The sequence below is a fragment of the Amblyomma maculatum genome, chromosome 10 (genome assembly GCF_055883805.1).
Source record: "Amblyomma maculatum isolate TAMU_Amacu chromosome 10, ASM5588380v1, whole genome shotgun sequence".
NCBI classification, from domain to species: Eukaryota; Metazoa; Arthropoda; class Arachnida; order Ixodida; family Ixodidae; genus Amblyomma; species Amblyomma maculatum.
The window spans coordinates 55,372,544-55,388,819 of NC_139353.1; the positions used below are offsets into that span (position 1 = coordinate 55,372,544).

Sequence of the window (16,276 nt, forward strand, 5' to 3'; positions counted from 1 at the left end):
AGTTACGAGCATATATCTTCCTTTGATGCACTTCAATATATGCGTTTTTTTGTTGCCCAAACTATTGTACATTTAGTTTCAGCGTCAACGTTGCGGTACGATCTTAACTATTTTGTGAATTTAGCATGTCACATAACATAAGCCACAGGCATAGTACTGGAACCGTGCCTCACGATTACAACCTGTATTTGTAATTTGACCGCACTAAATAACAATGGACAATTTGTGAGATGTGTAGTTCGTGATAGCAGGAGAATTTGTGAGATTTTATAGTTTGTTTTTAGTATGGAAGCTTTTATCACGCAAAATGCTGAAAACATGTTTAGAAAAGCTAAGAATGCGACGGTTCTGTGCACAAAAACCAAGTGCTCTGCCTTGTGGGCGATTCTAGGGGTTAAATATGTTGCAGGCCAAAATCAAAACGAAACAAATGGGGATGCGGTAGAACAAGTAACGCTTCCTTTAATTTCGCGCATTTATTAACATCATCCTCATTGGTGCAATGCTGGAAATAAGCCTTTGAATCGGTGAATTAGTAAGCAACAATGAATTGTTTTTATCAAGACTCTTTAAGCGAAATGTTTTTGTCAAAGATGGCAGCGAAGGTAATAATTACTTGGAGGCATTTTGGTGAAAAAAACACACAGTGACTAAAGAATAAAACAAAACAATGGGTTCATGAGCTTTTTCGTTGAAAAACTTTCTGACAATAGAATAGAATAGAATAGAATAGAATAGAATAAGAAGAAAGGAACGAAGGCCATATAATTGAAGGGACTTATTTGCCATCCCGCTGAATAGGCTATCTGCTTGACACACGCTTTCAATGCATTTTTTTTGCGTGAATCATATTAGGGGAATAATTTTATTGCAAAAGGATACTGTTGCCCGGAGACTTTTGATAGGGGCAGTATTTTTGAGCCCCGTTTCTCCTTAATAGAGCCATAACCTAAAAATATATTTTATTCTCTTAATGTCCAATGTCGAATATTTTCGGTAGATTTCACAGCGTGGGTGAATATAATAATTTCGGAATTTGTATGTGAATAAGCACATAGAAGCGTAAACATTAACGAGTAGTTTATACCATTGACTAACATCAAGAGAGTATCATCTGACATAAATGCATGTTCCTCACAATTTCAGCACTGAGGCTATTATCACTCTTTTTTTTTTAGGTGGGAAAATTTAGGATCATTAGATTATAGCAATTAATTTTATACGCTGCTGCTATTCTTTGAATTCATCTCTGCATTTTTGTTAATGCTCCCTTCCGCAGGATGTTCAGTGCTATACTATCCGAAGCATAACTGCGGCATTTGTTACGCAGAAACTCTTTGCAAAATGTTCAGTGCTATACTTTCCGAAGCATAACTGCGGCATTTGTTACGCAAAAACTCTCCACAGAATGTTCAGTGCTATACTATCTGAAGCATAACTGCGGGATTTGTTACGCAAAAATTCTCCACAGAAAGTTCAGTGCTATACTATCCGAAGCATAACTGAGGCATTTGTTACGCAAAAACTCTCCACAGAATGTTCAGTGCTATACTATCCGAAGCATAACTGCGGGAGTTACGCAAAAAATCTCCGCAGAATGATCAGTGCTATATTATACGAAGCATAACTGCGACATTAGTTACACGAAAACTCTGAGGCAGTGAGCCTTCAGATTGATAAATAGTTGTAATAATGACCACCGAGGGCTAACATTATGAGTTTTGTTGAAGATGCAGTTTTAAATTCAATATATTTTTACTTCCAACTCCCGTAAAGTGCGCCTGATTGCGGTGTAGGAAGGCACCTGAAATTAATGCAGTAAGAGACATATCAAAATCTTATAATAAAATCAAAACTTTCAGTTAGCGTGAGGTCTGACCGCGACTCGGCATGCACCTCGTTTATGAAGTGAGAAACGGCGTATTGTCGTATGTTGATACGTTTTGCAAAGCTTTGTTGGTATTGCTTAGGCACAGTTTGCGAGTGAAATTGATCTGCTGCTCTCCGCTGTAATTGGGGTATCACATCTCTACAAATTCCTGCGAGAGCTTTCGCTACCTAAGAGGCAGTGTGGATACAATTGCGAATAAACTCTTTCCCCGCCGAGGTAATGAGTGATTGATGAATTCACCTATTCCGCGATCTGCTCTTCCTTGTGTGAATATTCTGACCAACGATCCACTCTGCCATCTAATATACCGAATGTTCACCTCTCGCAATGGCTACAGCTCTCTCATTCTTAACAGTTGGAAGCCGCGTTCCTCAGCTCTGGCCCAACTACTCATTTCAAGACATACGTTTCAAGACATTTCAAGAGCTCAAGGGTCTTTTGCCACCTAATAGCGATCCACTGCCACTCTTATAAATCTCAAGGAAAAATATTTTTTCTTCCGCCTCCTCCTCCTCTTCCACCGTGGCTACTGCTTACACAGCAATGTCGCTATGAATGGTGACATAGAAACTCATGTAGCGGCAATAGAAGAATCAAGTCAGACAATTGAATTAATTCCTCTTTTCAGACTAAAACGTTTAGCGGATTGTGTTTGAAAGCACTACGTACACTACAAGCAGACACCGGTCACGGTGGAAGTTACTGCGCTCTTTTGTGCAGCGAGTCGCATGTGAAACAATTTTTTTTTCTTTGCCAGCTTACCTGAAGTCCACCTGAGTACGCGTCTCGGCGAAGGCTGCCTGCACCAGGTTCCACTCAAACGCTGTTACCAGGCAAAAGCACCTATATCTCTACCCAGAGTCCTCGTGAAACAGGGGGGCGTTTCTACGGACATACGGTTGCTCCTTTAAGTGGTACTCATATCCACCGTTTGCTGCTGCTGATAACCACCATAGAGTGACAAGATAAACATTAGGTCTAGGATCTTTAGATGGAATGCCACTAGTGTGTAGATACAATAAGTGAGGGTAATGTTACGCAGAAAGGCCTTGAAATGCCCTCTTACGCGAACGTAGTCACAATGCAAGGAATAGTGATACTATTCCGTTTAGCATCGATTTTAACATGTTCCTCAGTTAGAGAGGGTGGGCGTCTTTCTGCGACCGAGAACCGACCCACGTGTGCGCCTTAACTCTCGCGACTATTTATTTTGGCGGGTTTTATGTTTTCCTTTTGATTTCTTCCGTCTTTGGAAAATTCTTGCCAAACATTGAATAACAACCAGAAGATATATTGTATGGAGGATCAAACCTTAATTCTTCGTAAATGAAGTGGTTAAGCAAAATGCTCCAGAGAAATGCCACTGGATGCAGAAAGCAGGATTATCATTTTGAAATTAGTGATCACTTGCCAAACTTAAGTGACCATCAGAAAAACCAGACGAAGGTTGAGTGCGAGCGAGTGATAGTGATGCGCGCTAAGAGCCACACAATCTGAAAACGATACGACATGCTTGTTTGCTCCATAAAAATGACGTTGCAAGTGTCAATCTGGATCTATGCAGTTGCAATCACAACAAAGATACGTACCATTTCCACCTTTATTTTATTTATTTTTTATTTCAACGTCCTCTGGTAACATGTTTTAAAGGTTTATGTGGCCGTTGGAGGTCTCATAAAAAGCAATGAGAGTATAATACGAAGTAGGCAATGAAATCAGCAGGTGCGGTCTCTTCAGTTCGTATTAATTTTATGAAGTCGTCCTTTGACGCAACAGTTCGTTCTGTTGCTGTTGCTCCTGTATTAACTCTAGTAGCAAGTGTAAAGTCGGTGATTCACGCAAACATGACCCGCACACACGTTTTAGCCACAAAGTTTCCCTATTAGTGAAATAACCTGACACCTAACAGTGTATTTCCATACTCTGTGTTCAAACCCATTGTGACTTCAGAGCTTCTCTCCGATTCCCGGTTGGAGTACAAATACCTCTGTTGCCTAAGGGAGGTCGCAGTCCTTCCAGAGTGTCATTACGTCACTTCCTTTGGTCTTCTGTTCAATCCAAGACTTCACCTGTTCTATCTGCTTCAGTGTGAAGTAGTTTTTTCAGTCTCCTACAATTCCTTTTCGCACAAACCCCGCGCCTTCGTGCGTATTATACTTACCCTGCGGTAATTTCTTCAGTGTCTCAAAAGACTGCGACTTCGCCGCCGCTGTCTCTGCCACTTTCTTCGCCCTGTCTTGTGGCTTGTCCTTAAAGACGGCTCTCATGCTGTTCAGGCTGCAGGCGTCTAAGACTCTTTGTAATAATATTTCATCTGCACACAAGGCTTCGCCGTATTTTTTCTCAAGAAAGTCGCCTATCCTGAGCCCTTGTCCCCTTGTGTCCGCTTTGAGTTCTTCAAAGGTTAGAAAGAGGATGTCCTTCTCGTAACGTCGCTCGTACCAGGGAAGCAGCTGATAAAAAAAAAATCACCATAAATGACCAGTAAACATATAAGGCTCAGATTGATTAAGTGTAGTATGGAAAAGCAGCTTTATCTGCAAACGTAAATTCTAAGCAAGTTGACGTAAAATACATGGTAATCTTTCTTTCTAGCGCAGCTAGCACTGCCACTCGGCCTCATTACTGGGAAGTAGATTAATTGTTCTTATGTTTAGGTGATTTGCTGAACCAATATGAATTGCGCACACTATATGTTTTCTTTGTAGGAAGTCAGCAAACAGGTACTGATATAAAGGAAAACAAAGGGGGCGTTTTTTTTTCCTCATTGTGAAGTGTTAAATAAAAGCAGAGACAATTGACTAAGAATTGGAAGAAAAAGAACCCCATGCCGGCAGCGAGATGAGAATCCTTGACCTCCAACTTCGCATAAGATTACCTCCTCGTTTATTGAATATCTTCACATTAAAAAAAAAAAAAAAAAGGAACATTCCCTACGTGCTCCGTTTTGTCAGTGGCTATTGGCTCCCGGGTTGTCTATGTCATAATGAAGTCCCTTCGTTTCATCGCTATTTTATTCGGATATACGAAATAAAGTAATAGCAAATACATATTATTTATTTATTTGTGATTATTTTTTATTGACTCCTACTGTTCAAGGCTATGTGCCTTTCAAACGATTATGTACTCACTGTTTTGTACATTTTGTATTTTGTAATTTTTATGCGAGATCATTCTGAAGCTAACATATGTTTCTTCCGTAGAGAATACCACTCCTTTTACCGCAGCACTGATGCTTTATCATTCACGAGGGAAATAAATGTATAGTTTTCTAAAGATGCCTAACTTTGCAAGCACTCCTGGGTATTGTCCTGGAGACAGATTTTTGGGGCCCCTTTAAATCAGCATTTACTTTTTTTATAGGTTTTTGGAATTCTGGAGAAATATTAGTCCCAAACCAATGGCTTTAGAACTTGTTTAACTATTGTCGTTGTTTCGTACGGTACAATCTCATGTCGTATACGTATAAATAAAGTGTACTGGAGATTGAACCCCGGTACTTATTTTTGGATTGACTAGTATTCCAGTAATTTCATATAAATTTGCTTTAGAACTTGGGTGCGAAAAAAAAACAAAAACAAAACAGCCAGCATTGCGACCCATGATCTAGTAGACTCAATTGCACACATTTCTAGCACGGTTACCGTAATAATGATAGGAAAGTTATTTGTCAGAATATTTACGGCATATGAGTCGTATTCGGCGACAGACTCGCAGGCTCCTGGACGACAACGCATGAAAAATTACATCGGTCTGCACTCTTCAAGCAAACTTTAGCTGCTAAAGCCTTCAATATGGCATAACTTTATTCATAGGCTGGCGGACATTAAACGGGAATGACCGACTCCGGTAATATGAAGATGTGAAACAAATGTACCTCCTAATATCTCTTCCGTTTTTTCTTTCGGTTACTTTAACTTGTTACCAACATTATCTTTATTGACAACCTATCATCCCTCTCTAGAAGCAAATTACTGACTCATTTTTGCTCGCATCGAACTGAACTTGCCTGCAATGCTGTAATGGCGGCTAGTTGGTTTTCCATTAACATACAGGTGCGCTGAACTTCAACACGAGACAATTCACGTACCAGTCTTGTCTTGTGTTAGTGAATTGTTTCGAGTTAAAGTTCAGCGCGCCTACATGATGAACTTGCCTGTTCTAGGCATAATAAGAAAGCAAAAAATTCGAGGGCAGTTTGGCGACTAAAGTGATGAAAGGCGAAAACCTGAGTGCTGAATTTTGCTACGCTACTGCTGCGCATGTAGCGATGAATGCTGCTACTAGTAAAACGAGCGACTACTCCTTCACATTCTGCGCGTGCATTTATTCAGTGAATTGTGCTTGGCAGCGACGAGATCGCGCTCCTTGCATCTTAGCTTCGGACAAGCTAAGCTTCGGTCCAGCGATGACCCTGGCATTCAGTTCAAGGCCGTCGAATGGGCTGGCATTGCCAAAAGTCTCCACGGCCTGCGGCATGCTAGCTGAATTCCCCTATTCCTCCCGCTTATTGTGAATAAAGTTTTATCAGCCTCAGCCTCGCAGTTGTTCTGCGTTTACTGTTGTGTGGTTGGCTTTACCGAGTGAGTGGCATTAAATAGCAATCAATTAATTAATTACGCAAGTAACGGTATTTGTTAATTTTATTTGACAATATATAAAAACTATAATTATAATTAGTGACTAGTAATATTTAGTTAATTTGTCAATAATTAGCAATAAGTTATTCATTATTCAGTATTTAATTAGTTATTGATCGTTGATTGGCTTATGGCCTTATAAGGCATGCATTCGCGCATACTGTGGGGGTGCTCTATGATTGGTCGAGACCTCCATGACGTCATCCCGTCTCGACCAATCAGAGCCACCGCAAAAGCATTGCACTTTTGCTGACGACAACGATGAGGCAATAAAGGCTTTCGCCTTAAAAAATACGTAACGTACCTTGCCCGAGAGGAAAAGAGAAATGAACTTCTCGAAGGAGACGTCCGCGAATGTCAACTGTGCGAGTCCTTTGAGGAGATGGTAGTAAGAGACGGCGCAGTTATACGGGTTTCTGGCGACGTACACGTACTTTGCGCTAGGCACTGGCGGAAAAACACTCAGGGGAAGATGGGTCATAATAGGGCCCATTCTCAAAGGATTCTTCACCGCTTCGGCTCCGGTCATTTCCATGAACGGAAACATGAGGCTGAATTCACCCATGTCCGTGGACGCAGGCTTTCCGTTCGTCAGGATATTCCAGATGATGTATTGCATTCAATTCGTGCCGCACCTGGGATATGTCACGGTGAAGACGTCTGCGTCTTTTGGCTTGTAATTGATTGCGGAGCGAACGACTTCGTCCCGGAAAAACTTTTGCATCCACACACCATCGACATCTCTGTGTACTGACTTGTCCATCTCAATTCTTTTCGCTGCTTCTGCAAGTAGTAATACAGGGAACATGCGGTTTTAACGAGTAGTAGGAAGTTTGGAGCTTAATAGAAAATTTCGCCACTTCGCAAACAATAGATGCTTGATATTTAAGAATTATATTGCCGTGAAATCTTCAAAACTGAACGGTCTTGTCACCACTACGTGACAATATACAAGAGACGGGCTGTATTTCTGAAAATTTCAACGTTTTCTCGTCTAGTATTGCCTGCGTTGGAAGCTAGGAATTATTTCCAGTGTCTGCTAGAACAGACAGAAAAAAAAATCCCATTTTCTCTGATAGCCGCTTTGTGCATGGTCAGGGCCAGCAGCGCGCATATTTTTTAAAACTTTCCCCTTAGTGGGCAACGAGAGAGACTAAAGGGAGTAGGACCATTCGCAAATATACAAGAAAATCGAGCACCTATACTTTACATGAAAGCTAAACGGAATTCCCTCCCATTCATTCAAGCATAGAGTGAAATGTCATTATCTTATAACATGGCCCTGGCTTCCTTACTTCCCTCCGGACACGCGCACATTACGACTCACAGTCTTTTCGCCACAAACTAGGGCACTGATGTAACTAATACTTCGCTTGGATTTTGTGCCCTAAAGAAACATTTCTCAAATCGAAAAGACATTGCGGCCCGTTATTGAATTTTCAGATCTTTACAACGCGTGCAAATTTACGCCTTTGCTTGAAAAACATATTTGCATAGACGTTTGTATTACACTGATATGGCCATATTTGTCGGGGTTTTTGACCTACCTGATAGATATCGTGTAGTCGTACCATCGAAAATATGGAAAAGAAAAAATAAATTAGCAAAGCATTAACATTGTTATAGGCGCTTTAGACATATTAGAAATTTGAGTTGGTCAGCTAAGCTATGCTCTCACCCACTGCTGCTTAGCACAAAGTCTCATCTGTACCGCCATCCCTCATCGAAAGATACAGATAAACACCAGTCGCTCGGTTTTGTTCAGGAGAACTCTGAAAAGAAATAAAGGTAATAATATGGCAAAACTATCCGAAATGCGTTCTAGTTATTTACATCGATGGTGTCTGGCTAAACTGGAATGTTTGTTCCTATCGATCCTACTCATGTTTCGTTTGGCACATACAAGCTGTACAATGGCTATTTGAGGCCGATCAGCTGTGCCTACTTAGGGAAAAGGTGATGCTGATCCTCAGAAGGTGCGAGAAAACAAGAAATGTAGTTAGTGCGGTGATGACCACAAGGAATCTAGCTAACAAAATTATGCACGAATATTCATGCTTTACTGTATCGTTGAGAAAATCCTCTATTGAATGCCATTGACATCGAGCTATCAATTTTGTCAAATTTTGACCCCCTTTTTTTTCAAGAACCAGAAAACTTACCTGAATAATTGAATTTCTCATTGAATCATCCTTAGGAGAGTCTAACTTGATTTGTACACAGATTGCGTTACGAAGTTTATTTGTAGCATGCTTGTTTGACAATTCTGATTCGAAATTGGGTGAGTGAAACAAAAAGCCTATTTAAATGCAGATTTGTCTAGTGCAGTAAAAACACCGAGAGCTCACTTATTCACTCACTTTTCACTCACTGGTCTAACTTTAGCCCGCTATTCTTTGCAGAAAGAGGTGACATCGACACCGGATTTTGATCTAAAACGGGGTCGATAATGTGTTGAATGAAACCGTGTCTCTTCTTTTTTTCTAAAAAGAAGAGCATCCTAAAAATAATCATTACGAGTAAGTAAACCGTTATTGGGTGGCAGCCCTAAATTTGCATGCATGTGCGAGACGCATTTAAAAAAAGCACGTTAAATGCTAACTACTTCGTACACTTCAGCTCTAATTTGGAGTTTGGAAACTGTTAGTCCATATAAGATTTTTATTAAGGTTTTTTATTAAGGAGCCCATAATTATGCTAGGACTACCGATACATAAAACCATTTGTGGAGAGGTATAAATTTAATAAGCCCCCAAAACGATGCAGGTAGTAATATTGTAATGCAAGAAATCAATGGATGTGAGCTTTGTGAGTATCCGAGTCATATTTAAAACCTTTCCTTGGAGGCTACAATTTACACATATTTTTTAGAGTCCTACTGGTGACAGCTGGCAACCTGTTAGGGCAAAAGCTCCCCGCGAATTCTCTTCGTAATAGCTCCATGGCGACTTTCTGGGTTCTCTTATTTATTGGACGCTTTTAAGCAGGATGCTGATGGCGAGCTGGCGGCTCGACTGCCCTAATTCAATTATTTCTGCGCTTTGGTGAGAGAGGAGAAGCATAATATTTGATCTTCGATATTTCCTTAGCCAACGAAGCTTGTTTATAAACCTTTGCGCTGAGGAGAAGAAAGATGGGATACCTATTGCGCGTGAGCGTTTTCTACATTTAGTAAAAGTTTCGATGGGCTTTCTAATAATTGTAAATCCAGATAGGACCTGGAAATACATAAAATCTGCTCGTCTTATTATGCGAGTCTTATGCGACAAACCCCGTACTTTAGGTAACCACTGTAGCAGCGTCTGAGACATGCAACGCAAGGAATCGCAGTCCCCCACCGAAGAGAGTCCGGGCACTTTTATCTCGAGTACGTCCGGGTTTCGAGGGTGGCCTAAGAGTGTTCTGCATACAGAAGTGGTTGTTAAGCAAACGGTATAGTCGTATCATTTGCCAAGCTATCTGAAACTCGGAAGGTAAAATGCCCGGGATTAAAGACCGCACGTGCAGTGTGATAGGGAGTTTTAACTATACATGATAAGACTTGGTGCACGTGCTTTGAATCTCAGCGGCAATAAAAAGCAACGTGCGTTTGATGAAGGCAATTACGGCAATCACTTCTCTTTATAATTCTAGAAGACCTTGATCTTTAAAATGGCAGAAGTTAATTTTGGAATTTTTTTTTTCAATACAAGAAAATCATAGTGCTGCTCGTACTATCTCTGCCAAGCGTTTATTTCATCACAAGCTTTTATATGCAATTTTAGCTCCGCAGTCTGAGTACATCTAGTTACAAAGAAAGCATACTAGAGTAATGAAAAAAAATTGTATGCTATCATAATTGTAAAAAGAAAACAATTGTCAGGATACCGCGACAGATAAAAGCCGGTATGAACAGTCGCAAAAGCACACATTAGTCCAGGCCTGCTCGAAGGCGTTGCTGATAAGGCTTTGAAACAGTGTTATTAGCCTTCGGGAAAAGCTCCGTGGGCTGAAGGGGATCGAAAACAAGCAAGCAAAATGATCATTTTGACTGCTTCAATTCTATATTTGTACAGCTAGGGAGGATTGTTAGCTATGTGCTAGTGTATTACGATGTATTTTAGTGCGTTATTGTCTACTTTAAACAAACATCAATTCGATCATACAGTCAAGAAATCAAGGAAACATATTGGCCATTATGTGCTCAGCAGTCATCCGCCCTGATGTCATTCGTCTCCGCGTATTTTTTATACGCTTTGTTCCGCGCCACTTTTCAAACCTTTGAATCGCCTTCTTTCCTTGAATATGCTGGTTAAGGACGCAGTATGATGCCCGTAAATAAAAACTTAAATGTTTTCAGCCATGGCTTCGGCAGAACGAAAGCAGAATGACCAAAATTAAATTTGAATGATCGGTTGGACATTTAAAATGTTCCGACTCAAGTAGAAGTTTTAAGACCTAAAAATATAATTTTGCACATATATTTGGGTAAATTGAAATAAATTATCAGCTATAAAATGGCTTCTAATTACAGATCTTTAATAAGCTGCAAACTATGGGCATAGATTTTCAAGATGAGTTTTTAAAATTTCCGATACGTTATGGCTGATATTTTAAGTTCACTATTTCCCGCCACTTAAGATCAGACTGGTTCGAGCGGCCAACATGGCATGCTTAATTTTATTGCGGGTTGCACATATTACGCCAAAGCATTCTAGTCGTCCGGGTACACTAGAGTCTTTCTTACAGAGTGTCTTGGCATTTTAGTGTTGAAAATATACTCTAGGTACAAAACTGGGACAGCTTTGCTCCAATCGAAGGACCTTGACATTGAGGCAAGGTCAAAATGGGAGTACGTCTTTTCAGCCACCAGCCTGGCTCAGCGTGTTAAGCTAGTGCAAGAACGCATGGATAACTGGCCGCTTCACAGTGCCTAATATCGTTTGATTCGTCTTAACAGTCAAGGTCAGTCATAAATATTTGCTAAGCTCACCATCATAATAAATGCCACTAACATTCCATATGGACCACGGATGCAGTGCACGCGCAGCACCGGGCTCTGAACATTCCAGCTAAAGTCGAGAGACGAGGGTTATAAATTTGCGTCGGTTGAGCAGACCAAAGCTGTTGGGATGTTGCGTGAACGCGCGCTGTCAAGCAGCGTCTGAAGTAAAACTGAATACCACTCTCAGCGCATTTAGCTCCGTTGTGACTCCCTCAATCATGAGCATGATCAAGCACATTCACATGAAGGCTGCTTGCAGAGCAAATACAATGATTTTAGTTGTACAAGACGGACCGGGTTTCTATGATTATCTGCAAGACCTTCAGTGTAACCACTGAAGATCTGTTCGGTTTGGTTGATATTGGTGCGAACCCCTTCACCCCGTCGCCATGTTGCGCCATGTTCTAACTTGTTGCCACGTAATGTTGGTTGGAGGTGCGGTGTACGTCATCCCCAACCTCAGAGCCCCGACGCCATCCGTACGCCGGGAACAACGGCTGAGAGCCGGTGAATATTGCTGCGCAGCATCGCCCCAGCCATTCCTGCCCAGATGGGACCAGCCGCAACTGCCGCCGCCCAGCCCCCAGCCCAGATCGGCGCGGAGAAGAACTGACCATAGACGAGATCAGGGCAAAGTCCCAAAAGACGCGAAAGAACAGACTGACACCAACATGCTACCCCCGCCCAGTCGCCCGACGCGACGTAGGGCCATCGGTCCCCATGAATGCTTTGGTGGTGGGTGGTTGAACACCACCAGGGGAGGCGGATCGCTCATGTATCATCGTGGTCATGATTATCGTGGTAGCAAGCGCATTATTATCTGCTATCTGTTCTTTACGTCCTCGCTGTTACGTCACCACCGACTTCAACAAACCGATGGGGATGATCCCTCGGTGTACCCGTGAAGTGTTGCGATGAAGACAGGCAGTGGCGCGAGAGGAGCCCTCACGCTAGGCCAGCCATTTAACAATCCTCCACCCTGTCGCCATGTCGACTGTCTACTTGCTTGCTGGCACGTAACAATATAATTTATGGCCTCAAAGCAACTTTGACTATGAGGAAAGCTGTAGTTGAAAGCTACGGTAATTGCAGGAAACTGGGGTTCTTAAACATGCCTTGATATCGCGCAGTATATGGGCGGTTTACTTTTCGCCTGCTTTACGAAGCGGTCGCATGGGCTGGGTTCGAACACGTACCCAAAGTTTCAGCGGTGAACCGCCCTAACCACTGAGCCAGCATAGCGGAGCAGCCAAATACTGCCCAAGTGCACTCTATATGACTACAGTGGTTTAGTGTTGCACTCAGTGGGCAGAATAAATAGATTACGAACAATTATACAGGGTTGTTCACTTCTAGCTGTAACATAGGCTCTGCATTCAAAGCATCATTGTGTCCGACGCAGGCGCATACCGAAGCAAAGAGGAACCCGTGCGTGGTGCTTCGCATGCCTCGCTATCCAGTTTTATTGTTTTATTTAGTCGCACGCAATGACTCTTTGAATACAGCAACCGTGTTATGCCTGGAAGTGGAATACCCTGTGTCTGTCAGATGGAAACTCCAACCATACCACTTTGTAGTCTATTCCATATACATTATGGGCTACCTGTATGGGGTACCATCACACTTACTAGTAGAGCAATGTTATTATCACTACAAAAAAGGGATATAAGTGCCACATTCAACCTTTCACTCCGCAGAGGCACAGGAGTGGCTTAAAAAAGCACAATTTGTTTAATATGTTCACAATGTATGATAAAAACAAAAAGGATCCTACGGACACATATCTGCATACTCCTGGGGTATGGGACTTTCGAACGACTAACTTCCATGTCGCAATGCGCCGCACAAATTATGGCCATCAAATGTTGACATTCGCGGTGCAACCGCTGCTAAATGTTTTTCTTCAGCAACTTTCTATCGCAATAGAAAAGAGAAATGACTGGAGCTATAGAAGGGCTGCGCGTGATTTGCTACTTTCTTAGCATTGTTCGTGTTAGTAAATAATGCTCCCTTTTTTTGCGGAGAGCCACTCTGTTTTAGGTTTAGTATTGCCATTTTAGCTTGCGCCTTTTTATATATTTTGAACTGTTGTACAATGATTTCAGTGTTTGACATTTTTTGTTATTTTTCTATAGGAGTGCTGGCCATATTCATTTGTTCTATGACACCTCTTGCCTGCTCATCCTTGGTCGGCATATGCTTTGTGAACCAAAACTAAAAACAAAACGTACCGCTCAAGGGAGTTCGATAAACGCGTCAACAGCTCCTCTATACTACGCCGCAGTCTCAGGGGGATATTTGAGAGTTCTATATAAGCAATAGTTCAATATATTGCATTTTGATTTATCCGGAAAGGGCTATACATACAAAGGTCCACCGTCGGCGCCAATACAAAGCTCATCAAGGCACGACATTGAGTAAATGTTCTAAGTCGGTTAGTGTGCGTTTGCCTGCATTGTCTGCATGTGAAGTAAGCAGGTTCAAGAGAACTTGTTGTTGCGATAGCTGTTTACAGTGTATCATTATGGTTTAAAGGCGCAAGAAACTTCGCATTCTTTTCACTTTTCCTGTGTTTTTTTGCGCCCTTGAATGTTGCAAATGATTTACACTATAGGCTGTTTTTCGCGTGGAATGCGGGGCATCTTCGATCTTGCCAGCTCAATCATGAGGCTGAAATGGGGTCAGATGGTGTCATTTGAGTCGACGGATCTAAAATTTTTTTCCCTATACGTGTCCACTCAAAGAGACCCCAAGATAAGCATATCCCCTTTTTAGTTTTGAGAAACTCAGTCTAATGAAAACACGTTGGTCAACCGAGAAAAAAGGCTACGGTGTCGATCCTGATGTTTGCGATTGCTTGAATCAACTAGGAGATTAGATGTGTTAGAAGGCTCTTCAGTTGGGATAAAAAAAAGCGAATGAGCAAGAATATCATATAGTTTCAGAAAAACAGGAGCTTTGCCAAGACCTATGGCTTCTTGTCCTGGTAACGATGCGCACCCTGTGTGGACAAATGGTGCTGAATGCGTCGAAGTACTAGCCTGGCTTGTTGGTGCATATTCAGGCAGACACAGGAGACACAAAATGGTACACTTATGTAGAAAAGGTTTAGGACGAGTGCTAGCCTTGTTCTCGCTCTATTAAGTGGTGTCATCGTCAACGGGTTTTATTGAAAATATTTCAAAAACGTTTCTGCCTGCCACGGCATCTGCAATGGCGCATAGAGGCTGCGGTGGCTGCACAAAGTGATAATGAAAACAAGGTGATAATGCAAAAAGAGAATAAGAGGAAATAAGAGAGGTGATCGATATTAAGACAAGGCAGGGAGGGGTACGTAGAGGGGCTGTAAAAGGACAGTGTAGAAGTTCGACACTCTCCCACGGTTTTATTCACACTGCACAGCTCTTTAGTACGGGAGGGCGTTCTCTCTTCGCAAAGCGCACTAAACTTCTTATGCAAGGGCAAGAAGAAGCTGCATTCGCTTCCATTTCCCCGCGTTTTTGAAGGCAGCGCTTACTGTTTCTGGCAGCAGTGAAGGTGAAGAGGCAAGGGTAGCTTGCAAGGGTCACAGGGCAGCCGGCGCGGCGCAAGCTCCTGCTATCGCATCGATATGCGCTGTAAAGCCGGAGTGAATAGCATTCTGGCGATCCTGTAGTTTTCCATCTTTGTTAGGTTGGCATTTTAATCTCTTTTGTTAAATATGGTGGTTGCGCAGCTGGCGTAGGTATTCAGAGAATTCTATATACACCTGCCTGCATCCTCGCCTGTCAGTACACTCTTAATCTGGTTCCACATAGATTCCAGTTATAAGCGGAAATTTAAAAAGAGTTTCGCTTATAAGTGAAATATTTTTCAAAGTTTCTCTTATAACCGGAATGTATGTGGAACCAGATTAAGAGTGTATTAATTACTGCATGACTGCTGACTCTTCATTTTGTCTTGTCTTCGCAATTGAGGATTTATTTTATAGCGATGTCTTATGTTCAGTACTATTTGCTACTTCCTTCTCGCTGTAAAAATACGCTTCTTTTTCGAGTTCAACGTAAATCAATCTTCACATTTGATGCAGGTAATTTCCAGTGGTATGACTGATACTGACAATATTATTAAATGCCTACGATGCACCGGACAGGTTGTAGATCGGGCTGTAATTTTCAAACCTTTGAACTTCACACAATCAAAAAAGATAATGTATGGATAAATATGAGCATCCAGTATACCCTCAAGCTGATCAGGCATTGAGTGCAAAAGCTTGCCTGCTTTTCTGGGAAATTTTTCTCTGGTTCGCCGAACAGATCTCAGGTTAAAGATCGTCACCGGCTGCTACCTCGTTTCGCATTGCTGATAAAGCATTGCTCATAAAGTCTGTGCGGGATCTTTGCCGTTTTGATGGCGGCACGGAACTTAACTCGCGCTTGTAACGCAAGTTGCCGTGCCTGTATATCTTTTCATTTATTCTCCCACATCGTCACCCATCACGATCCTCTTTCTTCTCCTCTTCCCCTTACTCAGTGCAGAGTAACTGCCAGATTATAATCATTCAGTGTAACCTCTCTGCATTTCCTTTCAATAAACAAATCTTCCCGTTGGTTTTATTCTGAGCGCTGTAAAGATTTTGTCTAATTCATGGAAGAGTATAAAAATTCTCCGCACTTTAGCTGTATCATGCATATTCAGACTAGCACAAATATAGACTATGATTTTTAGGCTGCGTCTGGTCTTTAAAACATCCTTGACTGTCCGCACATTGCGTTTCAGTAA

General features: G+C 41.8%; 1 pseudogene; it reads right to left on the reverse strand.

Annotated features, from left to right (window-relative positions):
• Positions 1-3,885: 3,885 nt before the first annotated feature.
• Positions 3,886-7,294, reverse strand: LOC146176532 (sulfotransferase ssu-1-like; annotated as a pseudogene).
• Positions 7,295-16,276: the final 8,982 nt, after the last annotated feature.